Raw genomic sequence first — 18801 nt, 5'->3', positions numbered from 1 at the left:
CTCCTCACTTCCCATAGGGGGTGGCAGCCGGGCAGAGGCGCTCCTCACTTCCCAGATGGGGCAGCTGGGCAGAGGTGCTCCTCACTTCCTCCCAGACGGGGTGGCGGCCAGGCAGAGGCGCTCCTCACCTCCCAGACGGGGCGACCGGGCAGAGGCGCTCCTCACCTCCCAGAGTGGGCGGCCCGGCAGAGGCGCTCCTCACTTCCTAGAGTGGGCGGCCGGGCAGAGGCGCTCCTCACTTCCCAGATGGGGCAGCTGGGCAGAGGTGCTCCTCACTTCCTCCCAGACGGGGTGGTGGCCAGGCAGAGGCGCTCCTCACCTCCCAGACGGGGCGGCTGGGCAGAGGCGCTCCTCACCTCCCAGAAGGGGTGGCTGGGCAGAGGCGCTCCTCACTTCCCATATGGGGTGGCAGCCGGGCAGAGGCGCTCCTCACTTCCCAGATGGGGTGGCGGCCAGGCAGAGGCGCTCCTCACTTCCCAGATGGGGCAACCGGGCAGAGGCGCTCCTCACTTCCTCCCAGACGGGGTGGCGGCCAGGCAGAGGCGCTCCTCACCTCCCAGACGGGGCGGCCGGGCAGAGGTGCTCCTCATCTCCCAGACGGGGCAGCCGGGCAGAGGCGCTCCTCACTTCCTCCCAGACGGGGTGGCAGCCGGGCAGAGGTGCTCGTCACATCCCAGACGATGGGCGGCCGGGCAGAGGCGCTCCTCACTTCCCAGATAGGGCGGCCGGGCAGAGGGGCTCCTCACATCCCAGACGATGGGCGGCCAGGCAGAGATGCTCCTCACTTCCTAGACGGGGTGGCGGCGGGGCAGAGGCTGTAATCCCAGCACTTTAAGAGGCCAAGGCAGGAGGCTGGTAGGTGGAGGTTGCAGCGAGCCGAGATCACACCACTGCACTCCAGCCTGAGCACCATTGAGCGTTGAGTTAGCGAGACTCCGTCTGCAATCCCAGCACCACGGGAGGCCGAGGCAGGCAGATCACTCGAGGCCAGGAGCTGGAGACCAGCCCGGTCAACACGGCGAAACCCCGTCTCCACCAAAAATACAAAAACCATCCAGGCGTGGCGGCGCGCGCCTGCAATCCCAGGCACTCGGCAGGCCGAGGCAGGAGAGTCACAGGAGCCCGAGGCAGGGAGGTTGCAGCGAGCCGAGATCATGGCAGTACAGTCCAGCTTCGATAACAGCGGGAGACCGAAAAAAGAAGGAGAGGGAGACCGAAGGGGACAGGGAGAGGGAGAGGGAGAGGGAGGAGAGGGAGAGGGAGAGGGAGAGGGGGAGGGGGAGGGAGAGGGAGAGGGAGAGGGAGAGGGAGAGGGAGGAGAGGGAGAGGGAGAGGGAGAGGGGGAGGGGGAGGGGGAGGGAGAGGGAGAGGGAGAGGGAGAGGGAGAGGGAGAGGAGAAATTTACTAATATTAAGGAATTTTATGGAATACAGCAAACTTATTTGTAATTATTATTTTTTTAAATTTTGAAGGTGGGATGAGTTCCCTTTTAAATTTATTGCAGGAGAAACATAACTGAGGAGCAAAGAGATACTTAGGAGAAATGAATATATCAGCAATTCTGCAATGGGAGAAACTTTCTTTTAGAACATTAATTTTGCTTTATAACTAGTGGAATGTTTTAAAGTAGGTACTGAATCTGAAATTCACCCAGGAAATCAGTTAAATCTATAAATTTCAGGCAAATTATCATAAGGATGTGAACTCTTCTGAACTGACAAAGCAGACATATGCATCTATGCTTTCTCTTCCCAAAACTTTACCAGAAGCAAAAATATTTCCAAAATCTGCATTTTTATTGACCACAGTAGCTGTCATCGAGTTTCATTATATTCAATTTAGTTTTCTTCATTATACTGCTTGTTATTTATAATAACAGCATTTATTTAAATATTTTCGAACAGGCATATTTGTAGGATTCTAAAAAGTCTCATACATTTCTGTTACACATTGTCTTGGTTCTCATTCCCAAAGAAATATGTGATTATTAGTATTTTGTGTAATCTTCTAGAGTTTCTTTATGTAAATATGAGCAGATACACGGATAATTTCTTATCCCTTCCAGTGCCCTGATGCCCAGATATAGAGCAGTCAAACGAGGTTGCAGCCTCTGAGTAGTTGTTGCTGAGAGATTATGGATATGGCTCTTTTAAGAATACTGAGCAGGATAGCCAGGCATGGTGGCTCACGCCTGTAATCCCAGCACTTTGGGAGGCCTAGGTGGGCTGATTACTTGAGGTCAGGAGTTTGAGAACAGGCTGGCCAACATGGTGAAACCCCGTCTCTACTAAAAAAAAAAGAAAAGAAAAAGAAAAATTAGCCGGGTGTCGTGGCAGGAGCCTGTAGTCCCAGCTGCTTGGGAGCCTGAGGCAGGAGAATCGTTTGAACCCAGGAGGTGGAGGCTGCAGGGAGCAGAGATCACACCCCTGCACTCCAGCCTGGGTGACAGAGTGAGACTCCATCTCAAAAAAAAAAAAAAAAAAAAAATCTAAGCACGATGCTGAGAATTATTCAGACCTCAACTTGATCATCTTGATCAAGTTCCTCTTGCAGCAGAGTGAGAAGGGAAGCAGTTGAATGGGCATGTTTTGAATTTCCTAAGGAACATATATTGATACTGATATTTCCTAAGCAACATATTGGTGAGAAGTTAAAAGGCTTCCGGTTTAACTTTGATGGCAATGAATTAAGATAGATCCTGTGAATAAGCCTGTCCAGATTTCAGGTATGAGTGTGACCAATATGTGAATTGTAAAACTGATATGTTTAATTCCACATGTCACAGTTTTTACTTTGTATTTTGTAACATTAATTATTAAAGACTGGAGTATATTCTGTACATTAGCCAAAGTTTGTGTTCTAAATGAAAGATAGGAATACAAATGAATATGATGGGGAAAACACTGAAAGTCTCTTGTCCATAGTCCCTTTGTCTTTGGAGTTTACATAGAATGGAAAATTAAACTTTATTAAAGAAGGCAAATAGCCTTTATAATATTCCTCAAAAGTAATTTTTCCTTTTAAACTAGAAATTGTTATAATAGTAATGCATGAGTACTTGTTTTTGTTAAAAAATTCAATGCTATATAAAAAGCTAAGTTACATCTTGATGACTTTTCCGGCCCTGGGAAATTCCATCGCTAGAGGGAACCATTGCAATCAGTTTTGTCTTTACACTTCCAGACATTTTCCCTGTATACTTCTATAGCTATATACCTACCTGCACATCTAAAGACAACAGCTTTGTTTTTGTCTGTGTGTATGTGTTCATTTTCATAAGTGGTGTCATACTCTATAAAGTGATTTCTCTGCTTTTCTCACAGAAAAAGGTCAAAAGAGAGTGAGCAAGAGGAAAGTAGAAGAAAATGAGATTGACTAGGTAGCCACTGATCAGAATATGCATAATCTAAAAAGCTGTAGAGAAATTTGTGGTTTTTTTCTATATATTAAAGAAGGTTATTGGAGTATTTTTAGCAGGGAAGTGACATGGTCGGACTTTGAGAAGTGGTAGTGGCAGATAGGAAGCTATTGCAGTCATGTGGGTGTGAGATAATAGTGACCTAGACTAGGGAGGTAGGTAGGAAATTGGTAAGAGACAGTTATATTTGCTTTAAAAGAAGAAATTTGTTAAAATTTACTAAGAAAATGATGGAGTAGAGAGAAAGAGAAGCCTCACAGATGATGTCAAAGGTTTGGCGCGAGCAACTGTGTGAATGGCAGTATTGTTTACTAAGATGTGGAAGAAAAAGTGAAGAATAGATTTACAGGAGTGGATCAGGTTGTATTATTATTGACATATTATATCTAAAATGACTTAGAGACAGCGAAGTGGAGATGTCAAGTAGGCAACTGAATATGCAAACCAGGGGGAAAAGACAGAGCAGGACATACATTTGAGACTCTTTAGTGTATAGATGGTATTTAAGTCATGTTGCTGGTTGAGATCACTTAGACATTTAGACATTAAGGTTAATTAGAGATCCAGAAGACAAGGTAAATTGAACGAAAAAAAAAAAAGAGCAAAATCAGCTTATAAGATAGGAGGAAAACCAGGACGATATCGTGCTCTGGAAACCAAATACAAAAAATATTTCTATCATGTACAATGCTCCTAAGACGTCCGCTAACAAGAGGATTAAAAATGGCAAAGTGGGGCCAGGTATGGTGGCTCATGCCTGTAATCTCAGCACTTTGGGAGGCTGAGGAAAGCGGATCATGGGGTCAGGAGTTCAAGACCAGCCTGGCCAACACAGTGAAATCCCCTCTCTACTAAAAATACAAATATTAGCAGGGAGTGATGGTGGGTGCCTGTAGTTCCAACTACTTGGGAGGCTGAGGCAGGAGAATCGCTTGAACCCAGGAGACAGAGGTTTCAGTGAGCCGAGATCATACCACTACAATCCAGCCTGGGCAACACAGCGTCACTTTGCCAAAAAAAAAAAAAAAAAAAAAAAAAAAAGAAAGAAAAAAGAAAGAAGAAGGAAGGAAGGAATGAAAGAAGGAAGGAAAGAAAGAAAATGGCAAAGTGGATTTAGTAGTATGGAGGTTCTTGGGACCTTGAAAAGATGAATATTAGAGGCAATACTAGATTAAAGTAGGAAGAATAAATAACACAACTTTACATAACATCCATGTAAAGCATCTGCATTTCAAACCAAATTGCAAAAGGACTGCCTCATGCAAAGATTCTATAAACTCAGGATAAAAAGACATTGCAGTGAAATTTCTTTAGACTCAATTTTCTCCAAGGCACCAAAATGGTAGATGCACAGTCCATAGTGAGATGTGAGACTTAAAAGAGAAGGTAGCAGAATATTCGTTTCCATCATTGGCTGACCATCCACCTCTAATATCTAAACAGATCTTGGATAAGCTAAGAAAAAATGATTGGAAATCCAAAGAGGATTTTTGGATAGAGTATTGGTATTCTATGATTCTTCCTGACAGCAAAAGTCAAGATGCTTTCTTTTTCTTTCCGACCAGAGAAAGGGGTTGGAGGAAGCCGACCTGGAGAGCTTAATCTATTATCCTTACTACCACCATGTTTGAGTAACTCATGCCTGAGAAACTCAGAAGGAAAGACCTGGGCTGGCTTTCTGGAGATGATAAGAAAGAGGCTGCTGTTGCCTCAGAACCATCCTACACTCTCAATGGAACAAGGCAAAATTGTGTAATTTTCTCCTCTACTGTACATGTTGTGGGCCATGTCAAGAGAAAGCCAGCCTGAGCTTGTCTTGGCTCTTGCCTAAGAGGAAGTATCATAATTTGTGATATAATAACCTGGCCAAAATCTCAGTGGCTTACGACAGCAAATATTTATTATTTTCTTGGGTCAGCTGCACGGTAATTCTGTGGTCAGCTGGCAGCTCCTCTAGGCCTGGATTGTCAAGAATAGCTTCATAATCTATAGCTTCATCATTGACTAGATGTTAGCTGGGTGAAGGTGATGCTATGTCTTCATTCTCCAGGAAAGCTTTAGCCTGAGCTTTTCACAGCATAGTGCTCACAGAGACAACTGAAAATTTCAAAGTATATGTTTTCTTCAAGTCATTCAATTGTTTTTAAAATTTTCTTTTATGTAGATTTTATATGTTAATTGCAAATTTTATTTCTAGGTTATAGTATTGTTACTGTTATTATCAACAACAATAATAATGAACATAAAATTCTTTTTGACATTTATTAGCAATTTATTTTGCAGTGAATGGTCAATAAATAGGCCAGTTAATTTTCGAGGTATTTATTTTGATGTATCTAAGACCTACTTAGTTATTTTTTATTTATAGTCTGTATTTTTTGTATACTTCCATGTCTGAGCTTATAGATGTGAGGATTCTACTATTAATTGTGTCCCTATCTATTTCCACTCATATTTCTTGCAGTTTTCTTTCATTATTTTAGTGATGTGTAACTTGATATATAAATATTATTGACAGGTATGATTTATCTTCATTTGTGATCATAGGATATCTTTCTTTTTCTCATTTCATGATTATTGCTTTGAACTCAAGCCTAAGTGCCTCTTGTTCCATATTCTTATTTTAATAATAGATTTCTTCAAACTTGATAAAAGTTTTGCAATTCATACTTTTGCCTAATTCAGACAAAAATTAAGCTGTTTATATTCAATTAATGAATTATTTTTATAGCCACCTAATTACTTATAAAATTGCAAGAATTAAGCTTCCAAAATTTCAAGAGAACAAATTTCTATTTAATATCTAAAAATATATGTTTGAAAATGCATGTTTTAGTAGCTACCCTCTTCACTAGCCCTAAGAATATTTTCTTCTTTGACTAAAAGTGAATCTCCAAGACAAAAGTAAATGTGGCTGAGGATTTCTTAGAAACTGTATAAATTAATTTAAATATTAGTGTATTGACATGTCAGAGAAATTATTTTCCTTGCAGCAAGCACTATACAAAAACTATTAATAAGCTAATAACAACTTAATAGTATCTATTCAGTAATTTCCATTACTTTCCATTACTTGGCATTCATTGTTTGCCAAGACTATATGCACTTACATTGTGCTAAGCATTTTTATGCATTGTCTAATTTAATTTTATAATTAGACATATAATTATTGTCTAATATAATTATATTTTAATAAAAATAAAGCAAGTATTTTTATTTTTCTTATTTACAGATAAAGGAACTGAGGCTAAGAGAAGTGACCTCTGACACCCAGCTAACCAGTGACAGAGGTGAGATTTGGGCTAGGGGGGTTTGATGGCAAAGGGCATGCACTTGGTCTGTTTTGCTTTTAAACTTAATATACCTTTTTGAGGAAATAACTTGAATGAATCAAGGGATATTAACTTAATTAGGAAGAAATGTATTTACAGAAACATTTGAACTTTTTTGCTAATTCAGGTGAACAGGTTTTTTAGCTAGACTGAATAATGAAGCTTCACTATTCTGAGTATTTTTCTATTATGACACTACAAATGATTTAATAATTTTTAGAATTTGGATTGTATCCTAATTTTCTAAAAACTGTTTATCTTTTTTTAGGATAAAAAATAATGATCTTAATAATTTGCAAAGCTTTTAATAGAACTAAATTATATGAATTTGAGGCCCTATCTGAAACTCAGCCATGAGATGGCATGCTGAAATCTCCAGGGGAGTGTTAATCCTGGCTTTCACTGGCCTCGACAATCCACAGCGAGTGTGCAGGGCAAGGAGAGTTTTTATTTCCAAGTCTAAACCGAATGAAATGCAATAATTCTGCTGTCTGGGCCGCTGGTGCCCTCTACAGGTCAAATAGATGCTGTACAGCTTTAGGTTTCACCTGTTAAAATGTCGTTTTAGCGCCAAAAGAACTCTGGGTCCCATTGCATAGTAGCTTCTTTACAGGGTACTGTCACTCTTATTGGCACAAATAATAGAAATATTGAGTAAAATCACCTAAATAGCCTCATTCATGTGTCTAGCTGTTGGATAGGTGTTAGCTGGGATGATGGTGATGACGTGTCTCATTCTTCAGCAGACTAGAATGGTTATTCACATGGTAGTAGTCGCAGGAACAATTGAAAATACCAAACAGTATGTTTTATTTATGCCTTTCAGTTGCTTATTTAAAATTTTTTATACAGTTGTTATATAATTGTAATGCAACACTCATATATCAATGTCTTAAGTTATTCTATTACATCAAGATGATTATTTCTTTAAAAAAGTATGTGGAGACAGAAGTGGAGACGGCAGAAGTACAAGTTTTATTGTAAAGATCAAATGAAATAAACCATGTAAAGCTTATGGAACATAATAAGTCATCTGAAAGCAATTATTTTTACTTAATCAAATTTTAAAGTTTTATGTGAGAACAAAAGCTAGGGTGAGGGTGGAATGGTTGCGGGTGTGCAAAATGTAGGCAACACAGAGAAAGGGCTTACTCGGTCCTCATTTAAAATACCTCATTAAATATATCGTGCACAAAATAGAAAAAAAAACACAAAATATAAGCATATTTCAAGTGTAATTAGGGAAAACGCATTTGTAGTCATTATTATGTATTATTTTTCTATGTCAGAAATCTAAGTTTTCAGTCTTTGTTTAGAGTAATCCTTTATTGGTTTTTTACATCTTGTAACACAGATTAGTTTGGAGCTCCTAACTTTACCATGGTAAAGAGACAATCTCCAGTTCTGTTTTCTCATCTTTTACATGATAAGTAATAGTGAAGAGTCATAGTGTCCTAACTTCACTGTTTTTTTAAAAAAATTTTTTTAAAGGCTAAATTAGAGATTCATGTAAAAACACCCGAGACTTTTCCTGGGCGTGGTTCTAAGCTCTTCACATATGTTAACCTATGGACTTTTACCATAATAATTCAAGGTAGGGAGTAGTATTTTTTTCCATTTTCCAAAGAAGGAAACTGAGGTACAGAGAATTTTAATAAATTGCCAAAGACTATACATTTTGTAAGTTTTGAAGCAATCCATGTGGGGCAGTCTGGTTCCAGGATTTATATGTTTAACTGTTCAACTTTGAAAATGTGTAAAAACAACAAAAAAAATTATTTAAATCAAGATATTCCCATTAGGATTAATATTAATCAGATCATTATTTCTCACATTCAGCTTTCTATATTAACAAAGTTAATGTGAACAAAATAGGATCATTTAGCATGATCAAGTCCTATGGTTTTAGGCTCTTGGGTAAGTGTTATTCTTAGAGTTCTAGATATTGTAATTTGGGCACCATTCAAACTGAAGGCAAGTTACAATATTTCTCTTCATTCAAATAGATTTGATTGTTTTGGTTACTTGTTTTCTACAACTTAATGCCACTAAGGCACCACCTGATGGCAGTGGTAACCTGGGTTATGATGTCTATTTAGGTCTGGAGATAAGATGGAAATACAGTGATTTTTTAAAGCTGAATCCAACTAAACATCTATCTAAGATATGGTACTTAAAAGACAAAAAGACATGGTTCACATACATATTTGAATTACAGTTTTATCAAACATAAAACTCTGTGTCCTGCCTCTTTCCCACACCAGATTCATTATTTTAAAAAATCAAACCAAAGCAAACCAAAAACCAGTGTTAGGTTTCTTTGTGGTTGTTCTGATAGCTCTAAGGACTATGCCTATGACACTTTTAAAACTATATCAACCTTAAATTTATTTAAATTTCAGCTTCTCCATCTATTACTCAGTTATCACCACTCTCTGTGTCTTAGCTGATCACTTCTGCAACTCCAAACATGCAAAACCTCTAATTCTTTACTTCTCACTTATATAATGAGAATACTAATGTTCCCCTTCCCTTCATCATCTCTTCTTACCCTCACTATGCTCTCATTTCTGTCAGTTTTTTCAAAGTTGAGAAAATTTGTATTCTATTTTACGATAATTAAGTATTGCAGATTTTGCTTATAATTTTAACCTAGTAATTAAAAACCAAAGCCTGAATTTATATTACTATGAGTATAAAAATACTGCTTATTTCAAAGAAGAGTCATGTGCCATGGTTACATTACCTTTTCTACCAAGGCAGTGACACAAATCTGTGCCATTAGATGGAAAATATTCCTAGCATTAGGTACAAGTGGATTGTCCTATTTTATCCTGAGACCATTTTTAAATCTCATTGTCAAGGTCTTCTAATGTGCTTGATTGGTATTCTCCCGGTGTTTTCCATTCATTCTCATTTTTATGGTAATTTATTCCTTTAAAAATGTATTTACCATCATTTTAATGGGTTCTCATGGGACTAGGACTAAACAAATAAAATGATGATTAAATAGTATAAGCTATGTAATGTTTAATCAAGAGTTGATGTAAAAAGAAACTTTTGAAGGAAACATAATGCCCATCATCATAGGACCAGTAAACTTTAGGGCTAGAAGTCTCTCTGTTATTTTACAAATCAAACCAAAGTAGAATAAATTAATTTTCTAAAATTGCATGAGTTAGTCTACAATGAATATCTTATCTGATGTGATTCTTTATTTCTTACCTAATGACAATTGATTTTAAGGATACCTGATAGCTAATATTTGCTTAAAGCATTTGAATTTGGTGTAATCTATACCCTTTAACCTAATAATTAAAACCTTTAGATCACTTAAGTCCATAGAGGCTTAATAAAGTATTTTATTTTTCATTGTTCTGACTCTTGGACTATACTTGGTATACTTTAAACCTCTTATACTCTTCTAGACAGAACAGGGAGAAGCTGAAGGCTTTTTACTATGCAAACCTTAAAATATCAGAGTAAGCTTACAGCTAATGTAGTTTTTATTTTCCAATCAGAGATTCCTATGAGAAAAAATGTTTTTAAAATAAACTCCCTTTCAATGAATAATTTATTAAGCAACATTTCATTTTATTATATTGCAGTTAAATTTTAACCAGAGCAAATGATAAATCTGTGCTGTGGTTTTTCTTTTTTTAGAACATAGAGTATAATTTTGAACTAATTTATCAAAGAGGACAAAATAAACTAATTTATTATGAAACTATAATTTTCTATTCATGACAATGAAGTGGCAAAAAACAATAAAATATATTTGGACACATTTTTTTCAATGTAGAAATGCAAAAGACATTACACAGTTAGTGACTTCACTAATGCCCCTGAGTTATGTGACACTAATTATTTTGTTAGTCTGCCAACACTTTGGGGTTTAAATTTTGAGAAGTAAAAACTGCAAATCCAGACTAACACTGCTTTTCAATTAATACTTTATAAGAAAATTAAAATTATATATCTATCATAAATTTTCTCCAATATTACTACTAATGAAATCTTGAGATTGTATTTTCAGAGTTAATGCTCTGTTATTATAAATTCATTAAAAACCAAAAGCTGGAAGAGACCCAAACTCTTACCAACTAATTTCATAATCAAGTAAATGAAGGCATTGGCGGTTTAAATGGCTTCCTTAAATAGGTCAACAACTAATTACTGGTAAAAGTTGAAAGTATCTAACAACATTTTCTAATGTTGTAGTTTTATTTTCATTCGGTTCAAAATATTTAAAAATGCATCTTTCAACTTCTTTGACATCAGTTTATTCAGAAATTTTAGAAAAATGTCTGATTTTTTTTTTTTTTTTTTTTTGAGACCGAGCCTCGCTCTGTCACCCAGGCTGGAGTGCAGTGGCGCGATCTCGGCTCACTGCAAGCTCCGCCTCCCGGGTTCACGCCATTCTCCTGCCTCCGCCTCCCGAGCAGCTGGGACTACAGGCGGCCGCCACCACCCTCGGCTAATTTTTGTAGTTTTAATAGAGACGGGGTTTCACAATGTTAGCCAGGATAGTCTCGATCTCCTGACCTCGTGATCTGCCCGCCGTGGCCTCCTAAAGTGTTGGGATTACAGGCGTGAGCCACCGCGCCTGGCCGACGAAAAATGTCTGAACATTTGGGAATTTTGCAAACATCTTTCTTTTGTTGATTTGTGATTTAATTCCATTATGGTCAAATAATATACTTTGTATAATTTCTATTTCCTTTCAATATACAGAGACTTTATGGCACAAAATATAGTTTGTTTTGGTAATATCTCTGTGTGCACTTGAAAAGGTCAAATATTTTCCTGTTGTTAGAAGTCAGTCACTGAAGGTGTTGTTGACCTTGACGGGAAGTGGCCACACTGCCTGCAGAACTTCCTGGGAAACTATCCATACGTGTCTGGGTATCCCGCTTGCCAGGTAAACATTGCAGGAGTAAGAATTTTTAAAAAGCAGAAAGGGAAGCCCCCCACTTTTTTTTCCTGCGGTGCAGGCTCCCTCTAGTGGCAATCTTAATATCTTGCCAGCTGGAAGGGGAAAGGTTTACAAGATTTAGCTGCACTAGTGACAAAGCAGAGGGAATTTGGAGCTGATAGGCAATACATTGATAACGGTAACACCTAAAACAGTATCATTTACATAAATCTTGCTAACATTTATGAAAATATATCTTATTGTCTCTATTGCATTGTAAATGAGTAGAGGGATCATATCATTAATAATAAGTTATATAGTATAATTTAGATTTTAGCACTTTATAAAAAATATTCAAAATTTAAATCAGACTTGGTAATCTAAGCAACTAGCAAAACACCAAAAAAAAAAAAAGCAATTGGATTAGAAGGTTCAGTACTCTCTGTGTCTACTGTTGGAACAAAACATAAAAGTAGAAGTTTGGAGAATATGGATAAATATATTCTGGAGCAGACAGTGACGTTTTGAGAGCAGTATACATTTTACTATCTGTCTGGTAAATTAGTTCTTAATTGTAAGTACCTCATTTAAGATAAAAAATAAAGTAAAATTGATGGATAATACTAAAAAGCACTTAGTATAACTTTGTTGAATTGATTTTCACATGAGTGACTTCAGGTATATAATTCATTCTTCCGAATAGGAAATTAATGGCATAGTTAAGTGGAGCACTTAAGACACTCTTTCCCACTTAATTTGCCTAATAAAAAGTTAGCTTTAGTAGAATAGATACACTCAGGTTGTAGAAACAGATGACAGTGTTGCCCAGAATTCTGAAAAGTGGTAAGTAGTCAGTTGGTTGTGCTAAAGATGAGAGTTGGGCATATTTTACTACTGGGAGGAATCAAGAGTGGGATAGAGGAGTAAGGCCTATTTAGACCTTTGACAGCTTAAAAAATCAATAATTACAGCTTTATTAAGTACTACTTTACTATTTCACCCAAAATATATCATGCCTCATATTTAAAAAGGAATATGATTTTACTTAGGATATATATGCTTTATATGCTAAAAGTAGAGTCCAATATTTGACTTATAAAATTTTGTAGAAAGTTGGTAACTTCAGAATACTGCCATGTATTACTCTTTCTGTTAACTGTCTTGTTATTCAGAGAGGATTGCCAATAGAATATAGTCTGTTGTTTGTTTGTAACATAGTTTACAAATGCACACCTTGTGTATAAATAATCTTTACATGTAAACATGTGCCTCTGCAACATTGCACTACCATTTGAGTCTTTGTCATTGTTGCTGTGAGCATTGTGAAAACCAAAGTCACCTTTTTTTTTTTTTTTTTTTGAGACGGATTCTCGAACTGTCACCCAGACTGGAGTGCAATGGCGTGATCTCGGCTTACTGCAACCTCTGCCTCCCGAGTTCAAGCGATTCTTCTGCCTCAGCCTCCTGTGTAGCTGAGACTACAGGCGCGTGCCACCATGCCTGGCTAATTTTTTTGTATTTGTTTTGGTAGAGACGGAGTTTCACCGTGTTAGCCAGGATGGTCTCAATCTCCTGACCTAGTGATCCGCTCGCCTCGGCCTCCTAAAGTGCTGGGATTATAGGTGTGAGACACCGTGCCCTGCCCAAACTTTTTTTATATCGACTTTTCTCAGTGTGACCCATATTATTAGAATTGCGTGGTATACTTCTTAAAATAAAAACTCTTTAGTGTGGAACACGGACATTTGACCTATAGTGAGTTCTCCTGAGCTGTCACTGTATTCTAAAACACCTTTGCTTTTCACATTTCTGAATCCGTAAGAACCATATATTTTTCTGTATGGTTCATAATGTACTGAAAAGGAAAGGAGAGAAAAACTATTAAAACATAATATGGGCCGGGTGTGGTGGCTCATGCCTCTAATCCCAGCACTGAGGCCGAGGCGGGTGGATCACGAGGTCAGGAAATCGAGACCATCCAGGCTAACACGGTGAAACCCCATCTCTTCTAAAAATAAAAAAAAAATAAAAATTAGCCGGGGGTGGTGGCGGGTGCTGTGGTCCCAGCTACTCGGGATGCTGAAGCAGGAGAATGGCATGAACCTGGGAGGCGGAGCTTGCAGTGAGCTGAGATTGCGCCACTGCACTCCAGCCTGGGCGACACAGCGAGACTCCATCTCAAAAAAAAAAAAATACAAAAATACAAAAACATAGTATGATAACATAATCACATTCATGCATCAATGCAAAATTATATTCATGTACACATGTATTCTTTAAAAGTATCAGTAGTAGTTGGAAACCAATAACCAGTTACAACAGGGTTAATACAAGGACATCGTCTGGATTCTAAACAGTTGACTCACAAATGAATTATTTTTTGTTACTACTATCTAACTATTGAGAGTTTTATATATATATAATACATATACGTGGGTTTTTTATATATATATAAAATACACATATATTGAGGTTTTTGGGCTATCTCTCTCTCTCTCACACACACACACACACTCTATTGCCCAAAGAGTAATCTATTATAATTTGAAAGACAATGATTTAAGTGGTTTGCTTATAACAAAATGGCAATTTTTAAAACCTAATTTTTGTAAATTCTTTTTTAAGATTTTAAAATGATTTTTTAAATAAAATTCATTTGTAATTCACAAAGAAGATCACTTACTTCTTCCCATATTTCTGGGCTAGTTTGTGTCTTCTTTATTTTCCATGAGCTCTCATTTCATTTTTGCTTTGTTATAGCAACATTGAGGAATGCCAAACCTATTTCAGGATTCCACCATTTATCTAATGTCAATTGATATACAATTAAGAAAATGATAGAAAAGCAGAGGAAGAAATGCACTTTCTAGCAAGGCTGAAATGTACTAGTGAAATACACCTAGAAATTATTGTGGTATGGTGTACAATAATTCAAGGGGTGTGGTGACCATGGTGTGTGCTCCTTCTTTTACAGATTGTCACTGCCAACTTCCAAACAGAGCTTTCAGATTTTTAAATAAGATAAATGGAATCAAATTAGAAGCCAGACATATAAGGTTATGAGATATATTTAAAAATACATTCTAAGAATAACCATTTATTTTATAATGTTTTTCAATCCAGATAATTTGTTTTTGGAAACAATTATCAAGCCTTAGTTTGCGCTTCCTCCTCCTTTTCCTTTCTTTTCCATTTCCTTCTTTTTCCTTTTATTCCTGAACCATTCCAGAGCAATTTAATCCTGAAGCCCTAGTAAGGGCAGAGCAGTGTGGAAATGGGGAGAGGAGGGAGCTAAGTGAAGATGGGAGGGAATGAGCAGGGCATCTACGGAGAGGGGCTGCTTGGCCCCAGTGAGGACCAAAGAGGGCTCTCAGGGAGTGCTGTCAGGAGGGAGGGGAGGGTATCCTTGCAAGGAGCCCATCACAGGTGCAGAGGGAATCCATGGGGTGGGACAGGTGGCGCGCAGTGTGGAAATCTGAGCTTGCTGAGGAGGGTGTCTACGCATGGGGAGGTCCAGTGTGGAGTTTAGGGCCAGAGTACTGTGGGGTAGCATGACCCTGAACACCAGAGCCCGAGGGGAGTAAGGAGAGCATGCATGTGTGAGTGGGAGGTGACCTGAGAAGCACATTTCCCAGAGGCTGAGGCAGCCCCTTGAGGGGTGGCAGGCATCCAAAATGAGACAGCCTATTTGGATTTAAAACTGCAGACTGAATGAGCTAAAAAAAATTAAAAAATTAAATTTGCATCCTAACATGACATCCTTGCTCTTTATGGTTATGATTTAAAGTTGTCCAACTTGTGACGTTTATGACTGTTTCAGTTCATTGGATTTTATGAAGCTCCACTTTTCTTTTTTAACTTTTATTTGAAGTTCAGGGGTACCAGTGCAGGTTTATTCCATGGGTAAACTTGTGTCTTGGGGGTTTGTTGTACAGATTATTTCATACGCAGGTATTAAGCCTAGTAACTATTAGTGATTTTTCTTGATCCTCTCCCTCCTCCTACCCTCTACCCTGCTAAAGGCTCCAGTGTGTGTTGTTCCCCTGTGTGTGTCCATGTGTTCTCATCATTTAGCTCCCACTTATCAGTGAGAACATGTGGTATTTGGTTTTCTGTTCCTGTATAAGTTTGCTAAAGATAAAAGCTGCACATTTTACAGTTCTCTTAACCCAGGAGGCCTCAATGAAAGCCAGGAAGGGAAGCTCTTGAAATTGGCTGTCCTGATCTCCTTGGTTTCTTAGAGAAATACTGGCCAGCATTTCCCACCAGTGGGGTCTGGGACATCCTCATCAGGTGTGAGCATGTCTAAAAATGTTGGAATGTCCTACAAACTTCTTGTTTGCCCTTCCTGGTAAGTGAGGCACAATTGCCATTTGTCTAATTGACAGGACATATGGGAATGCACTTAACCCAACCCTTGAATGTGCATCCTGAAGGTGTTCATGGTTTGGGAATCCCCTACATCTCACCCACATTTCTACACCTCAAATATAAAAATTCAAATATGGAGATTTCAGGGCTGACTTCCATCTCTCGTCCAACTATTGAATGGCATCCTCTTTGAGGCAGGAGAATAGGGAATTAGGGTAACCAAGGGTTAAGCAAAAGCAAAAGAACAGCAGGTGCAGCCAGTTCTAGGCAAGATGAGGCAGCATACAGGCCAGATCTTCACTCCTGTGATAACAAGGCAGAAGTTTCCACTTTAGCCTCTAACCACGGGCCAGATCTCCACTTCAGCCTCAGGTCGCAGGCCAATCCTTCATAGGGTGTAACCAATTGGAGGCCTCTAAAGGGCATCTAGGAGTGTTACCAAATTCTTTTAGCTTAATAAAAACTGTAACTGGGAGTGGGGGGGCTCTTGAGCCACTTGATTGATCCAGTTCTCACTCTGTGGAATGTACTTTCACTTCAATAAATCTGTGCTTTCGTTAGTCTGTTCTTTTGTTGACTTTTTTGTTTTTTGTTAATTTGTTCTTTTATTGCTTTGTTTGTGCATTTTGTTCAATTCTTTGTTCAACATGCCAAGAACCTGGATAACTCACAGTCAAGATCTTCTATCCGGTAACACTCTTCTCACCAAAATTTCCAGGAGAGTTAAGCTTCTGATTGGAGATCTCTTGTGACAGAAAATTCACCAGCTTGCTCATCCTGTTTTTGCTCAGTTAGAATGATGTCCTTTGCCTTGGAACAAAATCATCTCCCTATATTTTTGGCCGTTGGAAGTCATTCTGTGCCTGAGGAAAACAAGAAACAGAGCATGACCCATCTTTCCTATGACAGCCATTCAGATACTTAAAGCAGCACTCTCTGTTCTGCTCAGTCATGCCTTCTATGCAAAACACCCCAGTTGCTTCCGAAGCTCGTTAAATGAAATGGTTTTCTGAAGCATTGTATCTCATCTCCCTGATGTTAATTTGCCTTAACATGTTCCCATTTTTCAGTGTCCTGATATGGTTTGGCTGTGTGTTCCCACCCAAATCTCATGTTAAATTGCAATTCTCAGTGTTGGAGGTGGAGCATAGTGGGAGATGGTTAAATCATGGGGGTGGTTTCTAATGGTTTAGCACCATCCCCCTATGGCTGTCTCATGATAGATTTCTCACAGGATCCTGTTGTTTGAAAGTGTGTAGCCCCCTGCACTTGCTGTCTCTGTCTCCTGCCAGCCCTGTGAATATGTGCTTGCTTTCCCTTTGCCTTCTGCCATGATTGTAAGTTTTGTGAGGCCTCCCTAGCAGCAGAAGCTTGTACAGCCCGCAGAGCTATGAACCGATTAAACCTCTTTTCTTTATGAATTACCCAGTCTAAGGAATGTCTTTGTAGCAGTGTGAGAACAGACTAATATAGGCCTTCTTGTACTTTCATGTTCAGAGCTAAACATGACACTCCGAATCATTTCATCTCCACTAATTTGGTATAAATCCAAGTTATTTAGTGCATACTTACGTGTATGAAAAATGACTCTTTAACTATCTTTGCAATTTTTCTATAAATCTGAAATTGTTTTAAATAAAAAGTTTAATTTAAAAATGCAGAAATTGAGATTCTAAATAAAAATCTTACTGTTGAAATATTTAACATATTTAAATATGCACACACTCATTACATAAATACACATTTATAACTTTTTAATAAAAGCCTGAAATCTCACTTACTATGTAAGTTTAAGTAACTCAATTTCAGAAGACCAGTTTCCTTATCTAGATCATGATAGATTTGGATTAGATGGTATCTAATTGTATACATACATTTAAATTCATAAGATAGAACTTTTTGCACATTATTTTTAGTAGAATTTAAAAGTTATAGCAGAGTATTCCTGACACTCAGTAATTTAGTAGCACAGCAATAAACTTTTCTGACAGTTTCCATGATATTCCATGAGATGGTGCTATATTATTATCAGAAAATTTTCATATTTCCAATTTCACAAAGCTTGGCATTAGTAGTCATCCTTATCAGTTAGGTTGTATCTATTGTGTCAAAAACTATTGGAAAAAATATAATCAATCAATCTACTTGATAAAGGAATTAATTTATGTTAAAATCCATTCTTTAGAGATTGGCAAATTCTCTTAAATGACTAGATAATAAATGTATTATTAATAGCATTTGTGGATCATATGGTAGTCTCTGTTGCAACTACTCAAATCTGCCCTTGCTACCCAAAAGCAGCCACAGACAATACACACATGGGTGTGGTTGTGTGCAAATAAAACTTTATTTACAAAAACAGGTAGCTGGCCTATGGGCCATAATTTGACTACCTTTGATATGAATTATATATAAAATTGAGCCACCATATTATCAGTGACTATGTTTACTGAGCCAAAATTCGTACTTATGGACAGACTTGAGGGTAGATTTCCATGATCTTTGCCTGGTGGTGTTCATGCCTTTCTGTGATCCCCTCTTCTTGAGTGTGGGCAGGTATGATGGTTAATACTGAGTGTGAACTTGATTGGATTGAAGGATGCAAAGTATTGACTCTGGGTGTGTCTGTGAGGGTGTTGCCAAAGGAGATTAACATTTGAGTAAGTGGGCTGGGAAAGGCAGACCCACCCTTAATGTGGGCACCATCTAATTAGCTGCCAGCTTGGCTAGAATATAAAGTAGGCAGAAAAATGTGAAAAGACTAG

Source organism: Pongo pygmaeus, chromosome 11, assembly GCF_028885625.2.
Source record: "Pongo pygmaeus isolate AG05252 chromosome 11, NHGRI_mPonPyg2-v2.0_pri, whole genome shotgun sequence".
Taxonomy (NCBI): Eukaryota; Metazoa; Chordata; class Mammalia; order Primates; family Hominidae; genus Pongo; species Pongo pygmaeus.
This window is presented reverse-complemented; position numbering follows the sequence as displayed.